This window comes from Megalobrama amblycephala, linkage group LG9 (genome assembly GCF_018812025.1).
Source record: "Megalobrama amblycephala isolate DHTTF-2021 linkage group LG9, ASM1881202v1, whole genome shotgun sequence".
Lineage (NCBI taxonomy): Eukaryota > Metazoa > Chordata > Actinopteri > Cypriniformes > Xenocyprididae > Megalobrama > Megalobrama amblycephala.
The window spans coordinates 17,352,579-17,367,750 of NC_063052.1; positions in this window are offsets into that span (position 1 = coordinate 17,352,579).

A 15,172-nucleotide genomic window follows, 5' to 3' on the forward strand; every position below is an offset into this window, starting at 1 on the left:
ACAGCATTCCCTTTATCAGTTTCCAATAAAATGTAATTTAAGACTTTTGAAAGAGCAGATTCAGTGCTGTGGTGAGATTTATAACCCAATTAAAGTTTGATTTCAGATGAGATTACAGCTGGGTTAGCACAATTTTAGAAAGAAATGGCAGGTTAGATATGGGTCTAAAATTAGTAAACATAGTAGAATCAATCATTGAGTTACCGTAGCAAGCTTTAGAGGGGCTGTTTACACGACACCGTTTTCAACTAAAAACTGAAAACTTTTTTCTGCAACCTGTGTGCGAATCCTGGGTCATCCTGCAAAGACAAAGAACTATTATCATCAAGTAAAGTCATTCTAGTGCCTTTCTCCACACTGCGACACTTACCTGCTCTGTTATTCTGAATCTCTGAATTACTCTGAATGAAGAACATTCTTCCTGTTGCCTGTTCTTCAGTAACGCGGACACAGGGACAATTCGGTACTAAGACTTTTTTTTATAATATAGATAAAAGATCAGACCCAACAGTGTCAAAGATTTGTTTTAGTAATCTAGATGGAACAATATCTTGAGGGCAAGAAGATGGTCTCAGATGTTCAATGATACCACTACAGGTTTGAAGGTTCACAGAGCAGTATATATAAGCCTGAGGACCGGCTTTTGGTCAGTAGTGTTCGGTGTCAGAAAATGGGAAAAGTTGCCAAGTTATCGGACTTTGATAAAGGACAAATTGTCATGGCATGGTGCCCAAGAACTTGGAAGCCATGTAGGTTGTTCACTTGTCGCTGTAGTGAGTACGTATCAAAAGTGGTGCACAGATGGACAAAAGACGAACCGTCATCCAGCCGTGTGTCGTCCGCAGCTCACTGATGCCAGAGGGAAGCAGAGACTGTCGCGCATTATTCACAGCAACTGTAGGGCCATATTGCGACAAATCACCAGCAGCTACAACAGTGGTGACCAGGGCAATGTCTCACAGCACACAGTTCATTGCAGACTTTTGCGTATGGGCCTGCGTAGCTGACAACCCAGCCGGGCCCCCATGCTAACTGCACGTCATCGCCAACAACGTATGAAATGGGCCCAAGATCATCGAGATTGGACCGTGGATGATTGGAAGAAAGTGGCCTGGTCTGATGAATCAAGATTCCTAGTGCATCACGTCCAAGGCCAAGCGTGGATGCGCCGATTACCAACAGAGGCTATGGCCCTTGGATGCAGAGTTGGGCAGACAAAGGCCGGCAGCAGTTTTCTTGGGACACTTTAGGCCCCATTCTCCCAATAGCACAATCCCTGACAACTATCAGGTGTCTGAACATCATTGTGGACCAAGTGCACCCATTCATGGCAACTGTGTTCCTTGCCGGTGATGGCCATTACCAACAGGAATTTCTGTTAATTAAATTACCACATGACCTTGGTGTTTGTCAAAAAACAGTAGGAAATTCGGCTGGGGATTTTTACGTGGAAAAACACCATTCCTTGCACCATTTACACTCCGCCCTTCTGCAGGCCTTTCTGCGACCGAGTTGAATCATTGATCCAAGGCTGGGGTTTAGGTTTTATACACTTGTGTTTTAACCAGAGCAATGAGATTCAGAAGAGTCAAGCATTTCTAATTGAAGCAGTTAGGAAATTCATTTGCATCAGGAATGTGAGGAGATGCATCAGGTGCTAATGGCCTGTCAGCCATAGAGTAAAGGGCAGCAAATTTCTCACATGACCTCGGAAGGTTATTGACCAGAGAGTGAACATTATTGCCATTCTGAGTGGCAAATGATGACCTTGATTCACTTGATTCACCTTCATGCACAGGCCCATCCAGGAAGCTGGGAACAATCGGTCGGATCCACCGATAAGGCAGCTCCAACGGACTTTACCCTGATGGCAACACCTGCCTGCTTCCCTCATCTCCTGCAGAGGAACATCGGAAGGCCACCGACACAGAAAGTCAGGAATGTTCTAGGAGAAGGTGGTGAACTGGTACTGGATCCACTCTGTACGGCATCAGTCAAAAAAGAGGCCAAGTTTCTGATTTCTAACAGTGTTTGACGGTCGTAAGATAATAAGGTAGAACTGTAATTAATTAAAAATAACATTAAAATAGTCGACAACAACACAGAGGACAGACGGCTAGCCACACACTGACACCATCTTGAATCAAGTCATTGAATCGAACCCATTAACTTTTCTATGGGTTTTAACGACTCTTATGGTCTTGAAAGGATTTAATGAGACATATTTAAGTTCATGTTGATATCTCTGACATATGATTGCATATCATTGCAGACTTTGGTGTCTTGACAAATCTGAGCCCCATTTCTTTGGCAATTGCAAAGCCATTGATCTCGAATGAAACTCTAGACTCTAGAGCTCTGTATTGAATCTCACTGCTGTCAAGTAGACACAATGGATATATTAAAGAGATCTCATTTGTGAGTTTTCTTTCATATGACCAGATAATTCTCCAGCTAATAGGATGATGTTTGCAGGATAAAAACTGGCCTTATCTATCCTGTAATGTTCTCCCAGTGTTCAGACACCAGTTGGCTCTGAGCCTGCAGCTCTATCAGCCAGTCCATGCACTGCCACGGGCTCTTATCTTTAGATAACGTCAGCTTTAGCGTGGATAATGAGAGCTGTATAGGAGGGGAGAGCTCTCAATGATTATCTGTTACCTAACCACCCGCTTACTCCCCACAGGCGTGAGGAGCTGCTATTTCAGTCAGAAGGTGAAGAGTAGCTATCCAACGCTTTCCAGCAATTCAATGCTGTGTGTGTGTGTGTGTGTGTGTGCAGGTTTGTCCTTTACTCACTTTGTTCCAAAGACAAGGCTTTAGAGGGTTTATCTTGTGAAGACATTGGAAGACATCAGTTCATGTGGGCCTTGCAATGGCAGCAAAAAGGTGATGATGCCGCAGAGATGATTCACAATGAACTCAGATTGTGGTTTTCAAATATAGATGGTGTTGATGACAACAACTTAGAAACTAAGCAGCCCTAAATATACATCTAGGCTGCAAAAAGTGCATTTATATTTTCTAGTGCATTTTACAGAATGGAAAAACAATTTACCATTGGCTTTGTTAGTGAACAAACCCTAAGCAGTAAATAGAGTGCTGCAGGGATGTCATTTTTTTCTAGGCCAAAACCAAGAAATGAGTTACATTTTAGCACTTCCAGTTCCATCATTTTGAAGTCAATAGGTTTTTTTAATTGGTTTTTGGTTAAATGCCTGAAATAAGGTCTGCGGATAACTCAAACTCAAGATATTTTCATGTTTCATTCTACAACACAAAATAAATCAGTAATACCCCACTTATGATTTTTTTTAATGCTTTTACTTGAAAAAGGCAGTTGCTAACAAGTGTCTAAATGGGACTACAGAGGTTTCACAGCCTCCTTGTGTTTATAATCACGCTCTTGCAAACTATTCTAACTCAAACTTTCAGGGAAAATGTTTTAAAATAAATACTGAAAGAGTTTTGAAGTCAACCTACCATGATGTAGTTTGTTTATAGCCTACGTTTAGGTTTTGACTTCTGGTCTAGGCTTCAAAACTCATAAATGTTGTGTTCATTTGTGAAGATTATCATGATGAACAAAGCGTGTAAGAATCATAAACTTTAGTTGGTCACAGAGCTTATTTTCTGCAATAATCTAAAAGCTAAAGGAAAAATCCTATTGGGTTTTTGTCGAGGGAACTAGGATGATGTGAACTTACAGGTATTAAAGTACCAAAGCGGAACATTCCAGAAACATGAATGATACCTCAAATCATGTGGCTTATTGAGGAGCTATTATTGATGCTATTTTTTTTCTAAGCAAATGAACTAAAATGGATTAAAAAAAGTCTCATAGGCTTACATTGAAAGAGGGACCTAGCCTTATCCAGAGACCAGAATGTCATAGAAACATGACAGCTTTTTTTTTACCCTGGGAAACCACATAGAAACCACATAGCAATGCACAAAAGAACACCTTAGTAAGTGCATGTTCGCACACACACACACACACACCTACACACACACACACACACACACACACACACACACACACACACACACACACACACACACACACGTGTATTGCAGTACAAATGCAGTTTCATGATGTGTAATCACATCTCTAAAGCCCCTATGTATTTCCCAAAAATGCAGTTTTGATCATGATCACACTTTTGCAAAAATAAGATGAATCAATAAAAAGAACAATGCACTGCAGTCGAAGGTCACTGCTACTGCATGCTGAGTTCTAGCCAGAGTGCATATTATAAAAATAATATTAAATAAATAAATAAAGAAGACACAAGTGTGCAGGATTAGGTTGACCTAAGTGATGCTTGCAGGTGTGTGAGTCTGTGTGTAAGCAGACAGGTGGAGCTAATCAGAAACAGATCTTGGCTCCTCTTGTAAAAAAGAAGTGCGCATAAGGCAAGACACCCCAGGTAAATAGGGTAAAAAAAATTAACATACCATACTTCACCATTTAACTGATTACATTAAGAAATGCAAACATTGTTCATCCAATTAAATATGCACTAACTTGCATAAACTTCCAAAACAGAAATCTGAACAGTGGATAAAGCCAGGTTCAGAATTTTTGTTTCATTTTGATGACGTTAAAGATTTTTACAGAGGACATTTTGGATTTCTCTTTTTATCACTCCATATAGCCAGAAAACACCACATTTTCACAATTTTTAGGAATAGAATGTATAAAATCATTCAAATTATATATGAACAAACCCCGGAAACATTCAGAATATGGATAGGAATAAAACTGTAAATGTATTTCTAAGAGTATTTGGTATATGTAAGAGCTGCTGAAGTGGAGATTTCCAGTGAAGGAGAAAGAAAACTCATTTTGAGAAAACAGTCTCATAGATATGTATTGTAACTGATCTATATATGCAAATAGATAAAGTGCAATAAAAGCAATGCTTAAAAGTTCATTTTGGATGTTTTCTTTCCACTAGTTTTGAAACACAAAATCTCAAAATGCATGAAGATGCATGAAAAAAACAACGTTTTTGTGTCTTGTCTTAATTATATTGAATGTGCACTTGTAGTGTACTTCAACTTTTAAAAGTATATTTTCAAAAAACTGTTCTTGATTGCAGATAATATAATAATAATAATAAAAGGCCACTTAAGTGTGCTTAAAGAGAGTACACTTTCATTATGTCACAAATGCTGGCTGTAATGAACGCGCATTGACAAATGAGTACAAAATACACAGTCTCTAAATAAATCCAACAGGAAAACTCAGGAGCTAGAATCCTCAGGCACAATGACACAGAACAAATAACAGAGTAAACTAAGGGTTTAAATACAAAGGGAATGTAGCAAGCAAGGAAGGGGCCTTGGGAGAGCCGTGGGAACGGAGCAAGGCCAGTAACACGAGGGCTAATGAGCATCACCTGTGTGCCACACCAGCCTCGAGTCTCACGGAGGAGCTTGTCCGTGAGGGGCTTTCTTTCTTTCATTTTGTTATTTGTTTATTTTATGATTAAAAGTTTATGTTGAACATTCTCCAGTTCCCGCCTCCTTCTTCACTGAAATTTAAACATTGCTACAGGGAACTAATGAGGGAACAAATGACTGGCAGGTGTATGTAATTAGTAACTAAGGGAACTAATATAAACAGGCAAACAAAAAGTCCAACCAAAGTAAAAACCAAAGTCAAACCAAACTAAAACAAAACATAACAGAGCATAACCCTGACACATGACTGTTTCTTAAAGGGTTAGTTCACAGAAAAATGAAAATTATGTCATTAATGACTCACCCTCATGTCGTTCCAAACCTGTAAGACCTCCGTTCATCTTCGGAACACAGTTTAAGATATTTTAGATTTAGTCCGAGAGCTTTCTGTCCCTCCATTGAAAATGTATGTACGGTATACTGTCCATGTCCAGAAAGGTAATAAAAACATCATCAAAGTAGCATGTGACATCAGTGGGTTAGTTAGAATTTTTTGAAGCATCGAAAATACATTTTGGTCCAAAAATAACAACAACTACGACTTTATTCAGCATTGTATTCTCTTCCGGAATCCTTTCCATTGAATTGATTCCATTGAATTGATTCCATTGAATCCTTTCATCTGTTGGCATTGGTAATGCACTTTTACGTTGCCGTGGTTGTTTTTGGCGATTATGACATCCGCGACATGCACACTTACGCACCAATTTAAAAAATATAGCAATACCAAAATACAAACAATGCAGAATAGCTTGAATACAGCGTGCGTCTCCCTCAGACTGTAAACAAAGCTCTGGGCAACCAGATAACACGTCAGCAGCGTCTTACATCAGCAGCGTCACTGTGGAGTCGTGAACCACACTCCGGAGCAGAAGGGGGCAGTAACGCACCAATAAGCTGGATGGCAACCACCGTAAAACAGGAAAGAAGAAGAAGAAGAAGGGGAGTCGTGAACGCGGATTGACAACAGACCCGGAAGAGAATACAATGCTGAATAAAGTCATAGTTTTTGTTATTTTTGGACCAAAATGTATTTTCAATGCTTCAAAATGTTGCGGATGTCCTAATTGCCAAAAACAACTACGGTGACATAAAAGTGCATTACCAACACTGACAGATGAAAGGATTCAATGGAATCAATTCAATGGAAAGGATTCCGGAAGAGAATACAATGCTGAATAAAGTCGTAGTTTTTGTTATTTTTGGACCAAAATGTATTTTCGATGCTTCAAAAAATTCTAACTAACCCACTGATGTCACATGGACTACTTTGATGATGTTTTTATTACCTTTCTGGACATGAACAGTATACCGTACATACATTTTCAATGGAGGGACAGAAAGCTCTCGGACTAAATCTGAAATATCTTAAACTGTGTTCTGAAGATGAACGAAGGTCTTACGGGTTTGGAACGACATGAGGGTGAGTCATTAATGACATAATTTTCATTTTTGGGTGAACTAACCCTTTAAGTTTTTAAAGTATATTTTAGTTTACTATTGATGGATCCAAAAATGATCAATATTCATATTCATGCATTTTATTCACATTTCATGTTAATCATTTATGGCTTATGATTTATCAATATTACTTTTGATTTCATATGTTCATGTATTCCTACTCCATATATTAAAACTCATCATATTTTCAAGTATTTACTCTTTACTCTGTACTTCCTTTAAGGTTATTCTTCTTGTATCTTTAAGAGTATGCATGCTTGTTATATTCAATTGTTCTTCAAGTGTTCCAATGTGACAGGTTATGTTGACACGTTTGTGGTTAAATATTGGACACCTGCCAAGTACTGCAGAAGCGATGATGTTTTCAGAATTAGTTGCTCATTTGAACTCTATGTACTTTTGTAAGAAAATATGTCTGTTTTCATTTCTGCAGACATGTGATAATGCAAGATCTGCAATATTCTCTTAAAGGTGTCAAAACAACACCTTCTTTATCATATTTTCATCTATCTTTTGACATTTGACCAGTCACTCTGACCTAGCTGCTACACCAACTATGACATAATGGATAAGTCTGTTTGACCTTTTCTTATTAGACCAAAACATAAGTTTGAGTGGGATGTAAGTTTTCCTATGCTTATGATATAAAATGGACAGGGTCTTTTATAGTTTGGCTTTTTCTCAATTTTTTTTTTTTTTGCTTCTTGCATCTCTTCTGCGTCTTCTATTTCTGGCTGCTTCTGCTTCTTCTCTTCTACCTCTCATTTCATACTGCAAATGTCTTAATTTTGTTCTTTCTTTCTCTATATTCTGATCTTCATCTTCATCTGTTAGATACAATACTCTGGATTTTATTATTAACTACTAATTACTTAATTGTCTCTATAATTTTTAATTAATAAATGTGTTATTCCTTATTCAAATTTGATCTCTGACATAATCATTGCTGGACTGCCTGGATCTTATTTTCTCAAGTTTTTGCATCAACTATAAATGCTTGTCAGTACATTCTGCAGTACCCAATAATCATATTTAAAAGACAATAGAAGTGATTATAAAATTACATAAAGATTTACTTGAGTCAAGTCAAGTAACCTTTATTTCTATAGCGTTTTATGCAGTACAGATTGTTTCAAAGCAGTTTCACAGTAATAAACTGGGAAATAATAAATTATGCAAACTTCATCAAATATTAAACTAATTCTGCTGTTAAGCAGCTCTACAGAAGACAATAGTGTCATTATACAGCTAAATTCAGTTCAATGTTGATTCAGTTCAGTTCAATAACTGTGTTGAAAGTCGAATCAGCTACAAAGGTGCTCTGCAAAAAACAGTGTACTTAAGTGGGTCAAAAAAGCAATTAACTGCATTTAATTTAAATTTAAACTATAATACATTTGTATATAATTTCAATTAACATGCAATTAAGTGTCTGAAAACATTACATTCACTTAAGTAGTCCTATATTCTTTAAAGTATATTATTTCTGTAATAAGTATAAAAAAGTATGCTAAAGTGTACTTCTTTTTCACAAGGTTCTTTAATATCATATGGTTGTTTTGTGACTCTGCCCATCTAGCTGGTGGTGCTTGTAGCACAGGAGTTTGGCTAGTTAGCTTTAGCAGTTAGCCCCTGCTAATGGATGATGTAGCTACACAATTAAGTGGGCAAAAAACATGTTTTCAACATGTCAATCAAATTAAGTACCTTTTTTCCACAGACACGTTGCATTTATGGGGTGATTGGCTCAAGAAAACCAGTATGTGGAACTGAGTGCCCATGAGCAAAGATGGCACATGTAAGTCATGTACTGGGTGACGCTTCCACTGAGATGAATGGGAAAAGACCAGATCTCAGGACCCAGAATTTACATCGACAACAAGTGGTGACCCAGCACAAAATTGTGAATTATACAAAGGTAAACAAAAAGTCCTTAAATATTAAACATTCAAATGTATTCATATTATCATGAATCCAATAATATGCAAAATTATATGTATAGTATAGGCTGAATAAAACTTTGTAGTAATGATCTTAACATTGAAATAAAATGTTAATATTAATTTTGTATTTGAATTATTTTATTTTGTATTATTATTAAAGGATGATTTCGCAGAACATATTGCTTTAACTTCATCATGCTGTAAATAGAAGATAATGTTGAACACATTGCGTTGTGGGTTACGGTATTGTTCTGTTAATGTAAAACAGCAACGACAAAAGGTATTACCAATGAAGCATATAGCAAAAGTGTTCAAATAAATAAATAAATATTGTTAGGTACAATGTACTTACTGTGTTCATGTTGTTATGCAAAATACGCTTACACTTTATTTTGTTGTCTTTGTTACACTGTAATTATACATTTAAGTACTGAGTAATATTAAGTAACTACATGTACTTAGAGTTAGGATTAGGGTTTGGTTTGGTTTAGGGTTAGTTGCATGTAATAATGCATAATTTATAGTTATTACTACAGTAACTACATGTAACATGTAATAATGTCACTGTAAAATAAAGTGTTACCCAAAATACTTTTGATGCTATTAAGGTTAAGTTAGGGACAGGTGGTATGGGTAGGTTTAAGGGTGGGTTAAGGGGTAAAGGAAGGGTCAACTGTAATTATGCAATTACAGATATTAATTACAGCTGTAATTACATGAAGGTATTTGTACAGTGTAAAACATTCATATATTCATAATAGTTAAAGATACTTAAAATCCCCAAAAGTATAAAAAGTAAATACTTTTTAGTAGTTTTTGTCTGTCTAGAGGAAAAAGGAGGGATCAACAATGCATTTTGGGAAAGAAATGTAATTGAAATCTTTTATTAAATTTTTCACAGCCTTTTACAAATCTTAATTTTGTATTTTCAACAACCCTATTCATCACATTGTGCACATTTGGTTAAATCAATCAAATTAAATCTGGCTTTTAATTTTCCGACATGTTACGGCAGAAAGGATTTGGATGTGTATGTTTGTGGTCTCTGAACACTGACTGAATTATTCTGCTGGTACATCGTGACTTTGATATAATTAAATAATTAACTGCTGCGTTACTACGGTGCATGTGAACATAGGGGTTTTGTTTTAAGTCATTATCTAATGCTCTATAGATAGCTCACAGGTAAAGTCTGCTGTTAAAGTCCCTTTGATCCTTCTTCAAGAAAACACACACACACACACACACACACACGCCCTTCAGAATCACAGCTCACTTCAGGACAGCTGGCTCTGAATGCAAATGCATAAGCAGAGAATATATAAAAACATTAAACTGAACATTTGTTACAATGACTCTGATTCAGAACTGGACATGAAGAGGAGAGTTCCAACACATCGGAGATGCTGGTGACCCTATATGAGGTTAACTGGCAGATGCACTATTTTCATCATGCAGATAATCAGCTCTAATGCTCGTGACCCTTGGAAATGTACAGTACATTGAACATTTCACACCCTAAAAAGCTGTTTAACAAAGCATTTGCATTATGTGGAAAACTAATCTTTGTGAAACTGATAGTTCTGATCTTTTTAGTGAAAGATCTTTTATCAGTACGTCATTCCAGTTGTGCTAAATTACAAAATATACTGAAGAAACATCAGTGAAATCTATTTTCCATCTATGGAAAATGGTCAAAAAATACTAAAATATTTTGTCCAAAAAATACCAATATATTTTGTCAAAGATATTTTCCTGACTTAAAATAATATAAATGTTAACTGAAATATAACTTTTTTTTATATAATTTCCAAAGCAACACTTCTCGTTTTCATTTAGTATAACTTGAATAAAATAAAACACTAAAATAATAATAATAAAATTTTTAAAAAATATAATAAAAATGAAAAAAACAACAAAAAAAAAAAACATCAACAACATAATTGCTAAAACTTTAAAGGGTTAGTTCACCCAAAAATTAAAATTCTGTCACTTATTACTCACCCTCATGTCGTTCCACACTTGTAAGACCTTCATTCATCTTCTGAACACAAAGTAAGATATTTTTGATCAAATCCAATGGCTCAGTGAGGCCTGCAAGATATAATTGACACTTTCAGATCCAGAGCTACTAAACACATATTTAAAACAGTTCATGTGACTACAGTGGTTCAACCTTAATGTTATGAAGCGACGAGAATACTTTTTGTGCACCAGAAAAACAAAATAACGACTTTAATCAACAATATCTAGTGATGGCTGATTTCAAAACACTGCTTCATGAAGCTTTGAAGCTTTACGAATCTTTTGTTTCGAATCAGTGGTTCGGAGCATGTATCAAACTGCCAAAGTCACCCCCTAGTGGTGAACCATTGAAATTTTGAAACGCTTATGAGGTAGCGAAGCCTCGTTTACTGAAATCACGTGACTTTGGCAGTTACATGCTCCGACTGATCCGAAACAAAAGATTCATAAAGCTTCGAAGAATTACGGTTGTGGATTAATTAATGACAGAATTTTCATCAAAGATAAAAGAAAAAAAAAGGTTTATTAACTCTACAAGACAATGTAGACACATATATTCAATATAGCTAAAGATGACATACCATTGAGTTTGCATGTCTGCAATTTAAAATCTTGCTCTTGTTGGTTTTAAAAGTAGAAACATTTCAAAGAAACATTTTTATAGTGTTTAGCTTGTAGATTGTATTTCTCTGCTGGACTGAAAGCTTTATGAGAGCCTTTGGGTCTCTGCAGAAAACACAAGTCAAAGTTACTTTATTGTGTTTTGTAAGTTTCATAGCCCTTGGCTCAGGGATATTATCATGAGTACCATCTTCAGCCTGAGATTATATTGAGTTTACTGAAATAGATTTCGTTTTTCACTCAAATTGTGTGTGTGCTGTGCAGATAATTATCTATCAATAATATTGGTCTATTATATTTTTTATTTCATACAGTATATAGCCTAGAGTTTTTTTATAGAGAGTTGCTAATAGTTGCAACTGATTAATGCACATTTAATCAAATATTTTGTTATAAAATATTTCTTCTCTGTTGTTTTTATAAAATTTATAGGGTGCCAACGACTTTATTTACACACAATGTTCTTCTGAATTTTATTTGAATCTCATGATTCAGCATCATGAGACTAATAACATAGGACAAGGCAAATGATTTGCCTTCACTGATTTTTTTAAGAGTTTAGCGTCATCTTCTGGTCATTCAAGTAATCACTATACTGAACTTTAGCAGTGAGTTTTCTTATTACTAAAAAAAATCTTTTGCGTCCTTATTTATTCATTACTTAGTATAGTAATAGTATTTAGCCTAATTCTATTTCAATATTTGAAAATAAAATAACATATTTCAAACGAGCAGTGAAAAATGAACAGGAGTTTCAAGACAAAGCGTAAAGTTTACAATATTTATAGTTAAAACAAAAAACAGGAGTAAGACCTAATCGTTAGCTTTGACTTATAGGCCTACAGTTTTTTTCCCCCATATAAAGAAAAATAGAAGTGTACGGAAAATGCAGAGACGACGTTCACATAAACGTAAATTCAAATAAAAATGTTTTCTTGAGTATCAAGCAGGCACATGAACAACATTTATGAATTGTATGTGGCACAAACAAGTTCATTCAATTGTGCATGATTCATTGACTCACTCATAAAGACCTATTTTTTCATTACTGGATGAATCTGAACGAATTTCTTGATAAATTCATTGACAAATACATTCACTTGTCGCCACCTACTGGTCTAACTATGTAATTGATACAATCTTTATTTGAAGCCCAAGTTACTTTCAAAAGATGATTTACTCTTTTAATCGCTACAGTAGACATCAGTTTTTTTTATATCAGAACTATAAACTTTTTTCCCAGTTGTCACGCAGTTGAAACAGACGATAAACAATATAAAAGTCCATGAAAGGGAAACTAACTGAACATAATCGTGACACCAGTAGCCTATTTCTGTGAAAATTCACATACTCTAAATGTCCTGAGCTGTTTAATTTGGGATATCTGGCCAAATAACTAAATTACATTTACAGTGAGGTAGAAAAATAAAAATATGAATCACTAAGAATTAAAAACTCTCTGATCTAGCAATGGAAAAGATAGGCCTATACTTTTATATGCAAAGTTTTATACCATTTAAAAAACTGAAATCTCATCATAATACGTAAATATTTATTAAAAAGGCCTTAAAATATATAATATAGCCTAATATATAAATATATACACTTAAAAAAAGACTTAACGGACACATGCACGCGCCATTAAGTCCACCAGACCATAAATGCACATGAAGTGTGCCATTTAGGACAGGGCCTTTGACTGCACACAATGTGACCCACTCAAAACTATGGAAGCTTATTTCTGCCACTAAATAAAAGAATAAAAAAGGTAATTGCGACTTTATATCTCACAATTTTGACTTTATATCACTCAGTTCTGACTTTATAACCAGCAATTGCGAGTTAAATTCAGAATTGTGAGATAAAAAGTCGCAATTACCTTTTTTATTTAGTGGCAGAAACAAGCTTCCATAGTTTTGAGTGTTATTTATGCTATTTCAAAAGTGAGATTTATGGTTATACACTGATCAGGCATAACATTATGACCACCTTCCTAATATTGTGTTGTTCCCCCTTTTGCTGCCAAAACAGCCTTGACCTGTCAAGGCATGGTCTTCACTAGACCCCTGAACAGTGGTGTGCACAGGGTGGGGGTGGGGTGGCTTGTGCCCCTGCCCTTTTGATCGCGAAAGTGAAAGTGCCCTTTGCGGTCGCATCGCGGTGCCCCCGTGTTCCCATTTCTCCTCCACTGGAACGCGATTTCTACCGAGGGAGACCCACAACCAACCACAAACTGTTTCCATGAAAGGGTGTACATGGTCTGCATCAATGCTTAGATAGGTGGTACGTGTCAAAGTAACATCAACATGGATGGCAGGACCCAAGGTTTCCGGGCAGAACATTGCTCAAAGCATCACACTGCAGTTATGCAGCCCCATACGCAACAAACTGAGATGCACTGTGTATTCTGACACCATTCTATCAGAACCAGCATTAACTTCTTGAGCAATTTGAGCTACAGTAGCTAGTCTGTTGGATCGGAGCACACGGGCCAGCCTTCGCTCCCCACGCCTTGGCCAGCCTTCGCTCCCCACGCCTTGGCCGCCCATGACCCTGTCGCCGATTCACCACTGTTCCTTCCTTGGACCACTTTTGATAGATTCTGACCACTGCAAACCCCACAAGAGCTGCAGTTTTGGAGATTCTCTGACCCAGTCATCTAGCCATCACAATTTGGCCCTTGTCGAACTCGCTCAAATCCTGCAAGTCCAGAAGCTCAATGATCTCTGGAACTTTGGGACCCCTGTTAACAAGGGTTAACAGGCCGACCTCTAATTGAAGGGGTGCAGGATGACCAGGCAAGAAGAAAGATCATGAAGATCACGATAAAAAAGGTGCTCTCAGTGTGTTTACACATTTTAATTTGAAAACAGTAGAAGAACAGTTTAGCAAGTGTTGCCTACTTACAATAGAGATGTATTTCATGTTCTGTGGCTTTCTGGCAATTTTCACAGCCACCTGATCAACCATAAAAAAATGTTACATTTCCAATATGTCAAGTGCACTAAATAGTGAAAATAATATACACTAAAATGACTTGAAATGGATATAGTGAGACAAAACAATTTGTTAGCTAAATATTGTAAAGAAATGACGATACCCCAAGGTCATCCTTCAAGTGTTTCCCTTCATCCAAATCCTCCCTGACCAAGCATTCTGCCGATTTCATACCAGCTCAGAATGTCGTCTTTTAAAAGATGAATCAGTTTAGTTGACTTGAAATGTCAAGCATGGACAGCAGGTAGTGTAATGTTTGAGGATATGGCCGTAAACTCACCCTCAGTTGTCACGTCCACTCTGTTGTTGTGATCTGGAGATTGACTGACTGGACTGAGGTGGACTGGAGCTGGAGGGGTTTGAACCTGCTGATCTGCAGGAGGAAGGACTTCAAGACCACTGGACAGAGGTTCCTGAAGACCATAATCCTCTAGAGCACAGGCACTGTACCGTAGAGACATTCCTGAGTGACCCTTTCAAATGCGCGTGAGACTGAACTCTACTTACAGCTGAGAAAAGGCTTGTTTCCTATTCTTGCTAAAATTATTTGTTATATATTTAGGAAAATATTTGTAATAAAAGCTGCAAGCAGTGATGAAAGGGCCCACGTACCCATGCCGCCGCCACCCAGTGGCTTTAGGAAAACAGAGCACGGT